This window comes from Theropithecus gelada, chromosome 2 (assembly GCF_003255815.1).
Source record: "Theropithecus gelada isolate Dixy chromosome 2, Tgel_1.0, whole genome shotgun sequence".
NCBI classification, from domain to species: Eukaryota; Metazoa; Chordata; class Mammalia; order Primates; family Cercopithecidae; genus Theropithecus; species Theropithecus gelada.
Window position 1 is genome coordinate 63,790,751 of NC_037669.1, and position 15,440 is coordinate 63,806,190.

At 36.0% G+C, this 15,440-nt stretch overlaps 1 protein-coding gene across 11 annotated transcripts in view; it reads right to left on the reverse strand.

The window, feature by feature from the left end:
• Positions 1-2,545, reverse strand: part of CNTN6 (contactin 6) — a 303,195-nt gene extending 300,650 nt beyond the window's left edge. For 9 of the 11 annotated variants that reach the window (XM_025375846.1, XM_025375841.1, XM_025375842.1 and 6 more), the window contains exon 1: positions 2,006-2,545. The gene's annotated coding sequence lies outside the window, so the exon portion shown is untranslated. Of the gene's footprint in view, positions 1-1,996 lie in introns of all 11 variants that reach the window. The other 2 variants (XM_025375845.1, XM_025375837.1) reach the window with 1 other exon arrangement.
• Positions 2,546-15,440: the final 12,895 nt, after the last annotated feature.

Here is a 15,440-nt window from a genome sequence, read left to right on the forward strand (position 1 = left end):
TTTTAAAACGGTGTATAATAAGAAACCGTTCTTACAAAAGTATTTATCTCTCACCCTATCTGAATTTAGTTAGGCATCAGGATGTCTCCAATGATAGTTGTCAAATTTTGTGATTGTTATTTACAGGTGATGGGGTTTCCTTTTTGAACTTTTATGTATAGTTTGAGTCATTTTTAATGGGTTGAACTTATACTTCTGCATTTCAATTAATATGCTATTAAAATAAACAGGTAAGTGAATAAATAAGCAAATATTTTGCATTCCTTCTCCTCACATAAAAGAATTTAAAAGGTACAAATTTAATATTATACTACTGAGCATTTTTACTTACTAAAAAAGAAAACACAACTCAGAAGTATGCAATCAATTTAATACACCACACATTCTTTTCACAACATAATTGATTTTTTTTGGGGGGGGTCTAAACTCAGAGAAAATATGTAATCCTTTTCTAAATAAACAAGTGAATTTGTTTTCATTAAGGAAAGTTACATAAAAATTCTAAAAAAAAATTCTGGTCCTTCACTACAAATATTCAAAGGAAGTAACACAATGAAGTCGTTTATAAATGATTGACTTTTTTGCTAAGATGTGATAAGTTATGCATTTGTATAACCTCATATAAACCTTTATATAAAAGTTTCCACATTTATATATTTGAAATATTTGGACTGCACAGCCATGATTATTGCTACAAAAAAGAAAAAAAAAAAGAAAAAGAAACTCCACTGAAACATCAAAGATGAAATGCTTCTGTATTTCTGATTTTTTTACACAAATTGTGTTAGTATTTTTGTATGTTTATGTTTGTTTTGTGAACACGCGTATGTTTACACATGTGTGTGAAGGAGGAGGGAAAAGAGTCTGCTTAAACATCTTCTTTCCTTATAAAATACAATGCACATAAATTGGTGAAACCTTCAACAACAGCAATAAAAAGATGATAAACCCATCTGATAAATGAAAATTGCTCAAAACAAGCAATTCAATATTCAGCATATGCTCCTTCTTTTACAGACATCTTCAGAAAACATTACCACTGTAGATAAAATTATGAATATCTCATTTTCCAAATTGATTCTGTGTGATTCTACTGTTTTGTCTATTTTTTCTCAGTATAACTTCTATTTAGTCATTCTGTGAATGTTTCTCAGAGGACATAGTCAGGATGCTGATTATTTAAACATAAGTAGTTTTCATTTGGAGAAGCAAAAACTATGAATTCCAATTTTCCCCCCAAACCCCAATGTTATAGTATCCCATTAACATAATGGGTTATACGTGTCTAATCTCAGAGCTCTTAAAAGTTTTGTTCCCAAGTCATCAACTTCTGAAAGTTTTCATAAAGTATTATAAGAACCTTAATACTGACAAGCTTAACTGGTGTAAATGGCAAAAGAAACTCCAGAGGCTATTATCTTGAAGCTGGGTATAAAGCAAAATGCCAGACAAAATTTGGTAAGCTCATATGACCTCCAGTCTTGCTTTGCTCCCCTTACCAAATCCTCCCCTAGGAAACTTTATAACCATTCTTTTAAATAATCCGGTGAAAACTGCAAACCCCACCCCTCATCCCTTTGATTAAAAAAAAAAAAAAAAGGACAAAAAACGTTTAGTGATCACATTTTCCCATCTGCCGTTACAGAAAGGGCGTGTAGCCATCTGAAAGTCCCAGAATTAGCACTGTCATCCTGTCTTGCCCATTAGTTTTACTGCAGCAAAGACTAGTGAAACACCGAAAAATATACCTGTAGTCTTTCTTTCCCTGGTTTGATCCTAACCTCCCGGAATACAGATTCAATACATTTTTCCCACACAAGGAATAAATGCATTTTAAACATCAGCATCATAGAAACACAGCATCAATAAAGCAGTGACTTCTCCCCCAACCCCAGCTTTTACCTGTTATGCTAATACAAAGACATTGAAAGGAAGAAAAGCTGCAGCTTGCCCAGCAATATTCTCATTGCAGCAGACAGCACAATTTTGTACTTACAGATCTTACCAGGGAAATGTCTCGGGATCTTTACAATTTTTCTGCAGAACTCTGTTTCAAGCTCTCAGCCAGGCATGCTGTGCATCCAGGCAGAACCAAGCCGTATGGAATGTCTATGCAGCTGGGAGATAATGGGACTCTTTTTCCCAGCTGGGACTGCAAGCCTTTTATCCACTGAGTATTGCGTGGCTCTTCTCTGGTCTTAAGCATGAAATACGCTCCTCTCCTGCTGCATTCCTGTCGGAGCCTAGACAATCAGTTCTTGAGGCACATGTGCAAAGCTCTCGTTTGGAATATTCAAAAGGAAAATTCTTTCTACATTGAAAGCCAGCTCTATCTTCATCAACCTTCACAGAATCAGACAGAGCTGAGAGCAGCTGCCATTCCAGGGGCATGAAAGATTAAATTCACCCTCCTCTTTCTTTGACTGGAGATAGTCACTCCTGCCGGGTCATCAGAAAATCTCTCTTATTGAAAACTGGGTCAGACTAACTACTTATTAGGTTTCCAACAGGAAAGGAAGTAATTTTTTTCTTCCTCTGGTTTCACTGCATTGTCATTTGCAAGCAAAGATTAAGCTGGTCAAGGGTCTGCACTGATTTAGACAGTATTCAAATGTAAGCTTTTTGAAGCATGCCAGTAATTCCTTCTATTAGTGAAGGTGAAGAGAAAAGGGAAATAAAATCAAATGATTGTATGCACTATCACTAAAACCTTTCTAAGTTGTATTTTTCAAATGTGTGTATGAGGCTTCTCAAAGACAGGTAAAGAAAGCAAAGTTAAACAAGTCCAAAAGAGTATTGCTGCTTTCCAAGTAACATATTTGTAATTCCAGAGGCAGAGAACAAGTGTCTGTGTGTTTGCATAGGAGCTCTGTAAGAGGAAAAATAGGTTTTGTGTCTCACCCTGGGCTCTCCAACTAAACTTTTTAATGTGTTTTGGTCTTGTCATTGGGTTTGAAGGGATGAACTGCTTGAAGGATGAAAACTAAGGAATAGGAATTATGCATGTATGCACACAGAGACTGTAATTCATACAAACATAGCTATAGCATGAGAAAAGAATGATAGTTTGGACTTATTTTCATGTTGGCATACAAATAAATTATAATCTTAGCATCTTAAAGTAAGTGGATACTGAGAAAATGAAATCCCCAAATCAAATGGAAATAAGTCAGAAGATATTTCGTGGCCTCAATTTGCATTCACCTGACGAACAAGAAGGTTTCAATGACTATATTTTATGACTATGTCCTGTGGATTTCTTCACAGGGTCTAACCAACATTATAAGAGGCTTTAGAAAGGAGATGATGCTTCCTAACACAAGGTAAACTCAAAATGGGCTACCCTATTGTTTCTCCCAATTCATAGGAAGGCAAACTAGACTAATAATTTTATAGAGAGAATATCTGATTTTATTGAACCTCTTCTAAAAAAAATTAGAAGTATTTCTTGCTCTTTAGGAATAAAAATATATTTTACTTGTAAAAATTCCAAGGTGACTTTTTCTGCAGAGTTTTAAGAAAAATAATCATTACGTAGTAGGCTTTTTTTTTTTGTGGAAAGAAATTCATTCAAATGTAAAGAATATCCCTTCACTCAAATCTCCAACACTCTGCCTCATACTCAAGGACAGCTGATTGCTTTGCTTTCTATTTTACCCAAAAAGGAATAAGAACCAGAAGAAAACTTCAGTAAGCTCCTAGCACTGCATGTAGTCACATATCTGCCCCTGTGACCACAGACTCTTCCTTCATCTTGTTACTTGGGGTGAACCGTGCTCCCTCCTTAGACCAAGTCATCCACTGTGCTTTAGATAGTCTTCTACACAAGGGACCATTCTACTCACTTGTTTCTCTCTGTGGAATCATCAATTCTCCCTACCTTCTGTAGCATTATAGCATAGAGATTTGCTGCTAGTTGGCCCATTTTAAAAATCAGCACCCCTTTAACATCATATCTTCCTCTGTCTACTACTGTATTCCTTGCTTCTCTTTATAGTAAAACACTTTGAAGGAATTCTCTGTACTTATTGTCTCCATTCATCTTTTCTCTTTTTATCTTGAATCCAGTTTGATTAGTCTTTTGTCCCAACTGTTCCACATAAGTTTTTCTTGTCATAGTCAATATTAAATTATGTATAAAATAATGCAATAGTCAACTTAGTCCTAATTTTACTTGATATGTCACTCACATGTAATGCAGTTTACCAAGTACTCCTCCTTCAAGCACTGCTTTTGCTTAATTTCTTAAATTTTCTTCTAGTTTACTATCTGCTCCTTCTCAGATCCCTGTGCTGATATCTTCTCATTTTGTTAATCTTTAAACACTAGGGGATGAGGTGTGGGTACCAAGGATATATAACAAAGTCTATACACTAAAGGCTACACAGAATTACTAAGGAAAATTAATTAAGACCTAAATAAGTAAAGAAGTATGCCACGTTCATGGATCAAAAACACTCAATATTTTTAAGAAGGCAATTATCTCCCAATAGGATTTTAGCTTTAAAATAATCTCAGTCAAAATATCGGTAGGTTTTCTTGTAGCATCATCGAATGAGGTTAAAACTTACGTGGCAATAAAATTAACGAAGAAAGTAAAATCAAATGATAAAGAACAAAGTTGGCAGACATATCCTGTGATTTTTACAATTTACTATTAATAATAGTGATAAAGACAGTGTGATGTTGGCAGGATAGGTCAACAAAACATAATTAAGTCTTCAAAATCAAATTGGCACATATACAATAGATTTCAGACAAAGGTATCAGGTAATTCAATGGATATTGTGCTAATGGATATGTGCTGATTTTAGGTCAATGGATTTTAGACAAAGGTATCAGGTAATTCAATGATAAAGGCATAATAATTCAAGAAATGGTGCTTGAACAAATGAATATTCATTTGTAAAAAAGTTAACCTTAATCCTTACCTCATACCACACACAAAAAGCTAACATGAAATAGATCACACACTTAAAGGTGCAGCATTAAAATTTCTGGAAGAAACCCAAACACCACATATTTTCACTTATAAGTGGGAGTTGAATGATGAGAACACATGGACACATGGAGGGGGAACAGCACCATCTTGGTAACCATGTTGGTGGGTGGGAGGAGGGAGAGTATCAGGAAGAATAGCTAATGAATGTTGGGCTTAATACCCAGGTGATGTGATGATCTGTGCAGTAAACGACCACGGCACTCGTTTACCTGTGTAACAACCTGCATATCCTGCACATATATCCCTGAACTTAAAATAAAAGTTGAAAAAAAAAATTCTGAAATAAAATATGAGTCCTAGGATTAAGGAAAGATTTATTAAAACTCATGTGCATACACACACATGAAAACACAGAACATAAAGAATAAATAGAATTATTGGACTTTATTCAATTTAAAAAGATTGATTTTTGAAATATATCATTAAGAAATTTTTACACCTCAATAACAAAAAAAAAGCAACCCATTAGAAAATGAAAAAAAGATATGAACAGTCATTTTTACCAAAGATATCTGAATGACATTTAAGCCCATAAAAATGATACTCAACATCATTATTTTAAAAATGCAAATCAAAACCACAAGATACAGCTATACACTAATTAAACAGGCTCAAATGAAAACCACTGAAAATTCAGTCTGGGACTGGTGGCTCACACCTGTAATCCGAGCATTTTGGGAGGATGAGGTAGGCAGATTGCTGAAGCCCAGGAGCTTGAGACCAACCTGGGCAACATGGCGAAACCCCATCTCTACAACAAATACAAAAATTAGCTAGGCATGGTGACGGGTGCCTGTAGTCCTAGCTACTCAGGAAGCTGAGGTGGGAGGATCACCTGAGCCCAGGAGATGGAGGCTGTGGTGAGCCTTGTTTGTGCCACTGTGCTCCATCCTGGGCAACAGAGTGAGACACTGTCTCAAAATAATAATGACAATAATAAAATAAAATAAAATAAAATAAAAATATTGAAAATTCCAAAAGATTTTGTGTATGTGAGACAACTGGAATTCATACCTTGCCAATAGAAGTATAAAGTGCTACAATTATTTTATAAAACAATCTGGCACTCTTAAAGTAATATTACTGAGAAACCCCACTCTTATGTATTCACCCAAAAGAAATGAAAGTGTATGTCCACACACATTTTTGCAAGGAAATTTTATAGCAAATTTTTTTTATAACAGCCAAAAGTTGGAAACAACACTAATGTCCATCAACAGGTTAATGGATAAACAAATTGTGGTGAACGCATAATTGTAATACAAGTTAGCAATAAAAAGTCAGAAATTACTGATACTCACAACTTGGATTAATTCCACAGCTGTTATGCTAAGAGAAAGATATCAAAAAAAAGCAATTCTATACTGACAGAAAACAGAATGTCTGTTTAGGGATAAGGAGAAAGAGATAAATTGCAAATGGACAACAGGGAATGTTTCGGGTAACAAAAACATTCTGTTTTTGACTGTGGCAGTGATTACATGGGTATATGTATTGGACGAATCTTATCAACCTAGACAAATGGGTATATGTCATTTCATGTAAAGTATAACTCAATAAAGTTGATTTTTAATGAATTAAATGATGACAGACTATAGATTCTCTTAAAGGCTTTGAAAAAATAAAATAAATAAGCCTATCACTCTCCCAAAATATGTTTGTTGTTGACATTGTTATTATTGTTGATTTTAGTGCAACAATGAAAATCACCTCTCTAATCTCAATTAGTGTTTAGACATTTTAGTTTTTTATAGATCTGAGCTAGTTTTATTCATTTATATTTTTTCTGGACAATGATGACGATGATGATGATGATCATATTGATAGGCAACTTCTATAACTCAAATTAGGTGTCAGGTAGTGTCTTAAGCATTACATTTGCGTTAGTAATTTATTCAATCCTTATAACAACCTGATGGGTTTGATATTATTTGCAAAATCTAACAAACAAGAAAATTGAAGCATACAAAGTTTAACTAAATTGTCCAAAAACATCCAACTGGCTGACAGTGGAGGAAGAATAAAACCTAAGTAGCCTGACTCAAGAATCTGGACTAATATTGATTTACATTTCATATTGCTATACTCTTTCTCACACTTTGCCTGCTTGACATGTCAAGTTCTGTGAGAGGTATCTTAAATATTTCCCAGAAATATTTTTTAAGTGGAGCAATTATCTTTCAAGAAGCTTTGTACTATATATTCTGCTGCTAAATTGTTTAATCGATAAAGGCTACACACACATACACACTATGTTTAAAAATATCTCTAGTGGATTTTGTTTTCATGATTATATAATATCTTAGGAATCCTTTTAAATATGTTTACATCTCCTGGACGTGAATTTATTTTAGCATTTCTCCTTTCTTTCTGGTCTTTATTTTCCTATACATGCTAGAATATGAACACTTTTTGTCACTGTTTTAGATACCTTTCTTATAAACATCATTCAGCTTGACTGAAAAAAAAAATGACATTGTCTTTTTATAGGGTAGCTTGTCCCATTTGTATTTAGTGTAGTAGCTAACATTTGTACTGAATATATTTTTTCCTTCTGAGGCTTGCAAAGGCATCGGTTCCAGAGTCTCCTTAGGTGCAAGTAGCCCACACAGGCCCCTGAGGCCTGGGAGGTATTGATCCCAACAGTTCAGTTCCACATGTTCCAGTGGAATTGCATCATTTAGTGGATGCTGACATTAGGCAAAAACTGACAAGTAGAATTTCTCTGAAGGAATGCTATGGCAAAGTTTCTTTGCCAGTAAAACCAACTTCAGTGAACCATGAAGCACTGCTTTTTAAAATTTTTTTAATTTTTAAATTTTATTTATTTATTTATTTTTTATCCCTCAAGGTCCCAAGGTGAGCCTCTTCCTATTGCTGCTATTTCCTCTGCTCTCCTTACCAAAGAGAGGGGAAAAAAAATCCAATGTCTATACTTTTCCTGATACTTTCCAGTGAAATACTTGGATTGCTCTTAACTGCCAGCTCTTGAAGTGAGCATTCGAAATGCTATAAACTTCAGGCACCACAAAACGCTGATCTACTTCTGCCTCCTGCAGGAAAATATTATTGAATATTGATCTTAAATAATTGCCCTGTTGTGAAGGAACCTGTAATGACAGTTTTTTCTCCAAATAAATTAAAAGCAAAGATTGACACATAATAATTTATTGAACGTGCACAATTATTTTAAAGACACATGGTATACAAACATGAGTAATATTGTCTCAGTGTTATTTATTGTTTTTCTTTGTTTGTTATACCATGTTTAAAAAAATATTTTCTATAACATTGTTTTCTTCTATTCACCACAGACACTTCTAATATTACCAAAATATGAACAATTTTCTATCATCTTCTGAGTGTTTCCTACCAGCTGGACGCTAAGTCTAAAATTTCACTTAGTCCTGGCAACAACCCTACAAGGCAGATATTCCTATCACCTTTGCTAGACTAGCAATTGAGCTTTTGCCAAGATCACACAACAGTAAAAAGATAAACGGGGATACGAATCCAAGTCCACTTGACCCCAGCATTTGTATTCTAAACCTCTTGTCAAGCGTCCCCTGCTACGTTCATTGGTATATCAAATGGAAGGCGAAAATAAGTGCTATAATTTTATGGTTATTTCTAGTGTTGAAGGCATAATAAAAAGTTTCTCTTAAATACATCATGTTTTAGGCTATAACTGCTAAGATTTAACTATTCATTAGATAGTTAAGCCCGATATTCTTCAAAGAACTGCTTGTTTTCATGAAAATGGTCTGAATCTAATTATTTGTCTCAAACCTCCGCTGTGCTTTGGTAAAAAATAGAAAATATTAAATGGTCCCAGGAAATGGAAATCATTTATTTTCTCTTGCCTTTTCTTTTCCTTTTTGGTGAGGGAGTGGTAGGGATTAGAGTGTCACGAAGAGAAATCCACTACACACATCTCATTTAGTTTCCCTCAGGAAAAAGTACATTGAAGGGAGGGTGATAACAATTTCCTTAGTCTTTCGCCCCAAAACAATTTTTTTCCACTTATACCACATATGTGTAATTTTACAGGTATTTAAATTTCACTTCCCTCTGGAAAAACAAGTGACAACATTTTGTCATGAAATGTATTCCTTTTCAAAGGGAAAATAGTAAATAAATGCATGTATTCACCTTCTACCACATGGTAGGAAAATGTATATTTTAGAAAGCTATTGTAATACATTCAGTTCAAGTTCCTTAAATCTATTCATATAAAAATAGAAGAACTGTTGCTCATGGTAACTTAAAACGAGGATTGAGTAAGACCTGGTATCTTGTGACATGAATTGTTTTGCTTCAACCCTGGAAGGACACTGCAAAATTGTTCCATGAAACTGCCTGCCACCTGCTGCTTCCAACACTGAATTTTAATGAGCGTCAATTGCTCTGCAAGTCTCACTATTTTAGAGGTATTGTTTACCATAAAGCCCATTGTGATCTTTCTAAATTGTAGAATACATTGCTTGGGCCCCAGTGAAAATTAATGTGTTTCATGAATGCTATTCTTCTTCTACTCTATTTTTTTTCAACTCCGAAGATTGAGAGATGTTCTACATGTAATAATTATTACTGTATCTTATTTCCCAGACATAGTGAAGAGGTCAGAAGCCATACACTCTAAAGTCTTACTATGCATCAAGAGTGTAGTCTCTTAAACAACTGTTCTGTCTCCTCCATTTTTGTTTGTAATTTATGAAGTGTAAAAACTGTTGTGTTGTGTTTCTTTGATGTTTAGACATAGAAAACGTAAGTTTCATTAGTTCCCATTAAATAGAATTTACCTATTGGCCTACTAGCATCATTACCAGAAATACTTCATAGGCTTTTCTTTCACAGGAAATATACTAACATTTCTTTCATAACCATATGGTAGATTGATTTATTAGCCTCAATTCCTCACCTTTCCCTGCACATACACTCTTGCCATTGCCTGATCATAGATGGAGTATACTTCTCTGCCCCTTGATTTGGGGCTTCAACATGTGACTTGCTTTGACCAATGACATGTGAATAGAAGTCACAACGTGCTGGCTATAAGCCTAGGCTTTGTCTTTTGTGTTTCTTCTCACTTTCTTGTTACCTCTGCTATTACCATAGAAAAACTCACTTTGGCTAAACTGCAATCCATGAAGGATGAAAAATACTTGGAATAGAGCTATTCCTGTTGATGCAAAGATCTCAGTAGCCAGTAGAGCTGCCAGCTAAGCACAGCCTAGGTGACCTGACCCTCTTCCATCTTGTATACATGGGAGATAAATCAATTCTTCTTGCCCTAAGTCACTGAATTTTGAAACGATTTGCTATGGAACCATAACTAGTCCATACAATATTATCACTTATTGAAACCAAGCTAACAAAGTCTGGGTTCTCCCACGAGTGGAGCCTAATTCAAAGAGTTTTTGCCTTTTGTCACATTAGCCATTCACTTCAAAATGTGATCTCAGAAAACAGTAATCACAGTGTGAGTTAAAAACGGAGCAAAGAAAAGCCAATAAAAGGATTTATTGAGTTTTCAACACCATATAGGAACGACTGTTCAATAGTATGGAGACATCTAGAAAGTGTATCAAATGCCTCTCAGGGCTGTCCACCTCAATTAAGCATGGAAGAAGCATCTATCTATCGGCTCCGATACCTTAGTAATAAGGTGACCATATACCCCATTATATGAAACAGGGCAATTATGAGAGTGAAAGGAAAATGTATTAATAATAGTAATACTGAAACAACTGGTATAGCTTAAATCAATTCTGAGCCAATGAGGCTGTGTGGTCACCCCCCATATTGGTCAAAGTTTGTCCTATGGGGTATTAACTCTTCCACACACCTAGAGTACATACATACATGAGTATGAGTCAGCTTTGTGGGAGTACTCAGTATCAGAGAAACTGCTGGATGGGAAATGAGAATTGTGAGAAATGGAGCACTGTCAGGTAATATTTATGTTAGGATGAATGAAGCATTAGCTTGAATGTTTGGTCAGGATGAGAATATTTGAAATGATGCAGAAAAACAAGGCAAAAAATATAATTCCTCCTTTGAACCATTCAGATTTACTCATGACCTTCTTTAAGTTCAATCAGTAACAGAGTCAGATTCTGAATTGTGTCAGCCAAATTCCCTGCAATGACTTAAGGGTAATAGATTTAGAGAAAAAAATTCACAAGCCTACTGAATTTGGTTTAAGCCATAATTCATATCCATCATCTCATTTCTTTACTTTCAAATCTAGACTTTCCTCATCCTTCACTACTAATTTTACTTTTCCAGGTTGCTTATCTATTTGCGTAATCCAGATATTCTTCCTTGAAGAGACGGTACCCTTACATACTTTGCCCTAGTGAAACTATATTGCTGTATTTGCCCTTTTACAATTATTACTGTACAATATATCTTAGGAGATACTCCACTGAATTGCCAGCATTGTGGACATACTCCTTCCAGATGCCACTGTGTAGCAGCAAATTAGGCTTCTTATGGCATTATAGGTTAATTATATCCACTCATATATTAACATTTTTCTTTTTCTTGGGTCCATTGGAATAAGATAGTTAAAGAGAACAGGTAGAACTCATGGGGATGGGAGGCCAAAATTCTGCAAATGGAAAGATTAATGTTACTATTGCCTGTCGTTTCCTGGATCCATCTCTTCCACCCACTATGCACAGAACCATATATATTAAATGCAGGCTTAGTGCATATTTCATATTCTAGAGGACTGAGCATTAACCCTGCAGGGGATGTTCCTGGAACTCTCAACTTAGTTGAATCTTGAACAGTTTATTCCATCATTATTTTTGACTGACTGCCTCTGAGTGATGGAGTACATGACAAAACTGTTGAAAATTCTATTGTCGTTCATTCTTTGCTACAAAATGGGTCCCTTAATCTTAATCATATATATATATACACACACACACACACACACACACGCACGTATCTCACCATAATGATAGATTAGGCAGTCTGTCCTCAGATGATGTTGCTGGCAGAGAAAAAATGTAATCTATATCTTGAGTAGTTTTCAGTACTGATAAGAATAAATCATTGTTTCCTTCAGGGTAGATAATGTCTATTATAATCGTCTTGCCATCAAGAGTGTGGCTGGACACCTTGAGGAATGATGTCATATTAAGTAGTCATGATTGGTCTCTGTTGCCAGTGGACTAGGCAATCGGCAGAGGCAGTGGCTCATCTCCTCAAGTTGGAGGGAGCCCATGCTGTTGAATCCATGCATCACTACTATTCCTGAGGCCATGGACACTCAATTCATGGACTCATTGCACTAGCACTCCTGTGGCCAAGGAAAGAAAACTGACATTCACCAAGCAGGCTGTTCTCCATTGGTCAACGGCTTGGTGGTTGACCGCCTCCTTGAAGTGGGTGTCCTCTGGTGAACACTAACATGAGACATGAAGAAATGAACAAATACTTACTCCCAAAAGTCCATCATCATCAAGATTTGCTCCTTGTTTTTAACTTCCATTCTTGTCCTTACCAGACTCTTTACTAACCAGACAAACCATTCACTGCTGGTCAAGAGTTAATGTGTATTCATAACTCTGGTCACTTTTCCATGCCTACAAAGAGAACATTGAATGCACTGCTCACAGCTCTACCTTCCAGAAAGATTTCTATTTACCACTTTGTTTAGAGCCACTTCTGAGATGAAAAACAATGAGACATCAGCCCACTTTTGGCTCACAGAAACATCTCACACCAAGTGAATTGTTATATAGGCTTGAGGTATTTTTTTCCCTCTTCAGTTAGTCAGTATTTATAGGAACAATAGATATTGGCTCAAAAATCCAAAAGCCCACCAAGTGATAGGTCTCATCCTTAATAATAAGAATTATAAGATGAAATAAAGTGTTTTTTTACTTAGAAGGGATGTCTTAGGATGCCATAGATATTTGGAAATCCAAAGATATTTTTAATGTAACATTTCCAGAGCTTTTGTGGATTTATGTCCCACCATATGGCATGTTTGCCTTGATAGGACATCTGAATTACTTGTCTTTCTTGCTGACCAGGTCAATTAGGATAATCTTCAGTATTGTGCAACAGAGTAATATTCTGCATAATTCAAAGATAATCAAGGTGCCCTGCACTATAATATGAAAACAAGGTAGGAGAATGTAAATAGCCCTGTAACAAGATGCTGAAAATGTACTACTGTCATTCACATGAAAAGAAAATCTGCTTTTGTTCTCTTTTTCTGATGTGAGTTGTGAAAAACACAATCATCAGACCAATAATTACATTCTAAGTTCCAAAGGCTGTGTTGACATCTTCTAGCAAAGAGAACACAGCTAGCATAGCAGTTACATTTGGGGCCACAACTTTAAATGTACATGTAGTTCACCAACTGCCCAATCCACTTGGTGTTGTTACTGTTTCTATTGTTGCAGCTCAATTAAACAGAGATATAATGGAGTACTAACATTACAATTTTTAAATATTTGATGGTGGTGCTAATTGGCACATTTTCTCATGGGATGTGTTATTTCTTAAGATTTCATGTTTTTGCCTGGGTGTAGGGAAAGGAAAAGATATTTAGGAATCTTTCAGTTGGCTTTTCTATCATAGCAACTCTTATTTTATATGGCAGGAAGCCAGTTTGAAGGTTTTGCTGGCTGACAATTAGGCATATCTATCCAATTTTATATGAAGGAATTGGGGAAATAACCAAATAATTGGTCCATATATACTTCTGCACACACAGACTTGGGTCAGTCTTTTTTTTTCAATCTGGATTCCAAAGTCCACATTAACTAGAGGACTATGGTAGCTTGACAGGTACTCAGGTGTCAGTTCAGACTTATATCCAACAATTCTCAAAAATTCCCCCAATTCTGGATATTCCTCCTGCCAGAGTACAAGTATGGTGGCAAATGGCCACAGTTCTCCTTAAGGAAGAATCAGAGGCATTTTTACTATGTACAATTGTTGTGTCATTACAGGTTCTTCCTGGTCCACTTTGAATCAAGGATCCCTGGGTTAGAACAGACATATGGAAATTCACAACTTGAAAACACAGTGGATTTTTCATTGTGATCTTTGACATCAGCCTTCTGCTCCTTAGCTGTCTTTTAAACTATTGTTTTTAATATCACAAGTCCAGTAACCTCTTAGTAAACTGGCAATGTTTTACATCCAAAGGAACATCATAATCTATTAGTCGTCACTGACTCCTACAGTAAAGGCATTTTGTTGTCACTCAGGCCTTACTGCCAATTATGTTTATAGTCTTTACCTTGCCCTTAAAAATAAACTTTGAAAGATACCACTGCCGTTCTGGAATTTCACCTCTCCTATTAATACGAGGGAGCCCTGTTCTATTACATCCAGTGATGCTGAATCTCGTCTACAGAGGACAGCCACCACCAAAGAGACCATTGCTCCCCTCGCCAGGGCAAGCTTTGCTGTCTTCTTGAAGGGATTCTCCTTTAAGCCTTCCAAGGAATCATGGTAAGGGGGGTAGGTTTTCCTGAAAATTGATTTTAACCTCCTCATTTTAAGTCTTCTGAAACTTTCTTCAACACAATGGTGAAGCCGTTTTGCTGCCTAACTTCATTTACTAGGGATTGTCGTGTCCAAGTTTCCGGGAACTCTCACCAAGAATACTGATTCCTGTCCTTCTCAGAATATCAAATAGGGAGTCACAGTTGAGTTCTCCCACGACAACTTATCCTTCCCTTACAGTCTACATATCCTGGGTCTTAGCCTTGGTTTCCTTCAAAGCAGAACCAGAGATAGTGGCTTCCATCTGGGTGGTTAAATCCAGAATATGAACCCAAGAAGCACAGATGAGGGATGGGGGAGACAAGAAAGAAGAGTCAACACAAGGACACGTCGTTGGGTTGTCTATTCTATTGCTGTGATGACTTGTCACTCTGTCCCATTGGACCACTTGAAACTGAAATAAGTCTGAGAATCACCTTTCCCCCAGCTTCTGACTCCTTTTTTGTTAGATTTGTCCCAGAAGGCCATTAATTCCTTCACACTTCTGTTCTGTGTATATGTGTATGTTGAACAGATAGTCATGGGTATTTCACAGCCGTGACGACACAGAATCCCTGAAGCAGAAAACAAAGGGCACAATGCAGGATTGGAGGCAAATGTTGTCAGATGGCACTTGTGTGAATCTGGTCAAAGACTGCACAGAATCAGCTGACACAAAAGAGGAGGCTGAAAGGGTTGGAAGAGATACTAAAGAACTATTAATAAGTGTTCTGAGAAACAAAGAAATGGAAATAAAATGGTTGCAGTTTTTATTATTTAGTTATATTTTTAAAATAGGTGATTTTGGCACTTTTGAATGTGGAAGATAAGCAAAGATTTGCTTTGTGTTTTACCAGTGATTGCATTCTGCCCCTCCTCATGCTGAGCTATACTTCCCAGATGCAAGTACTTC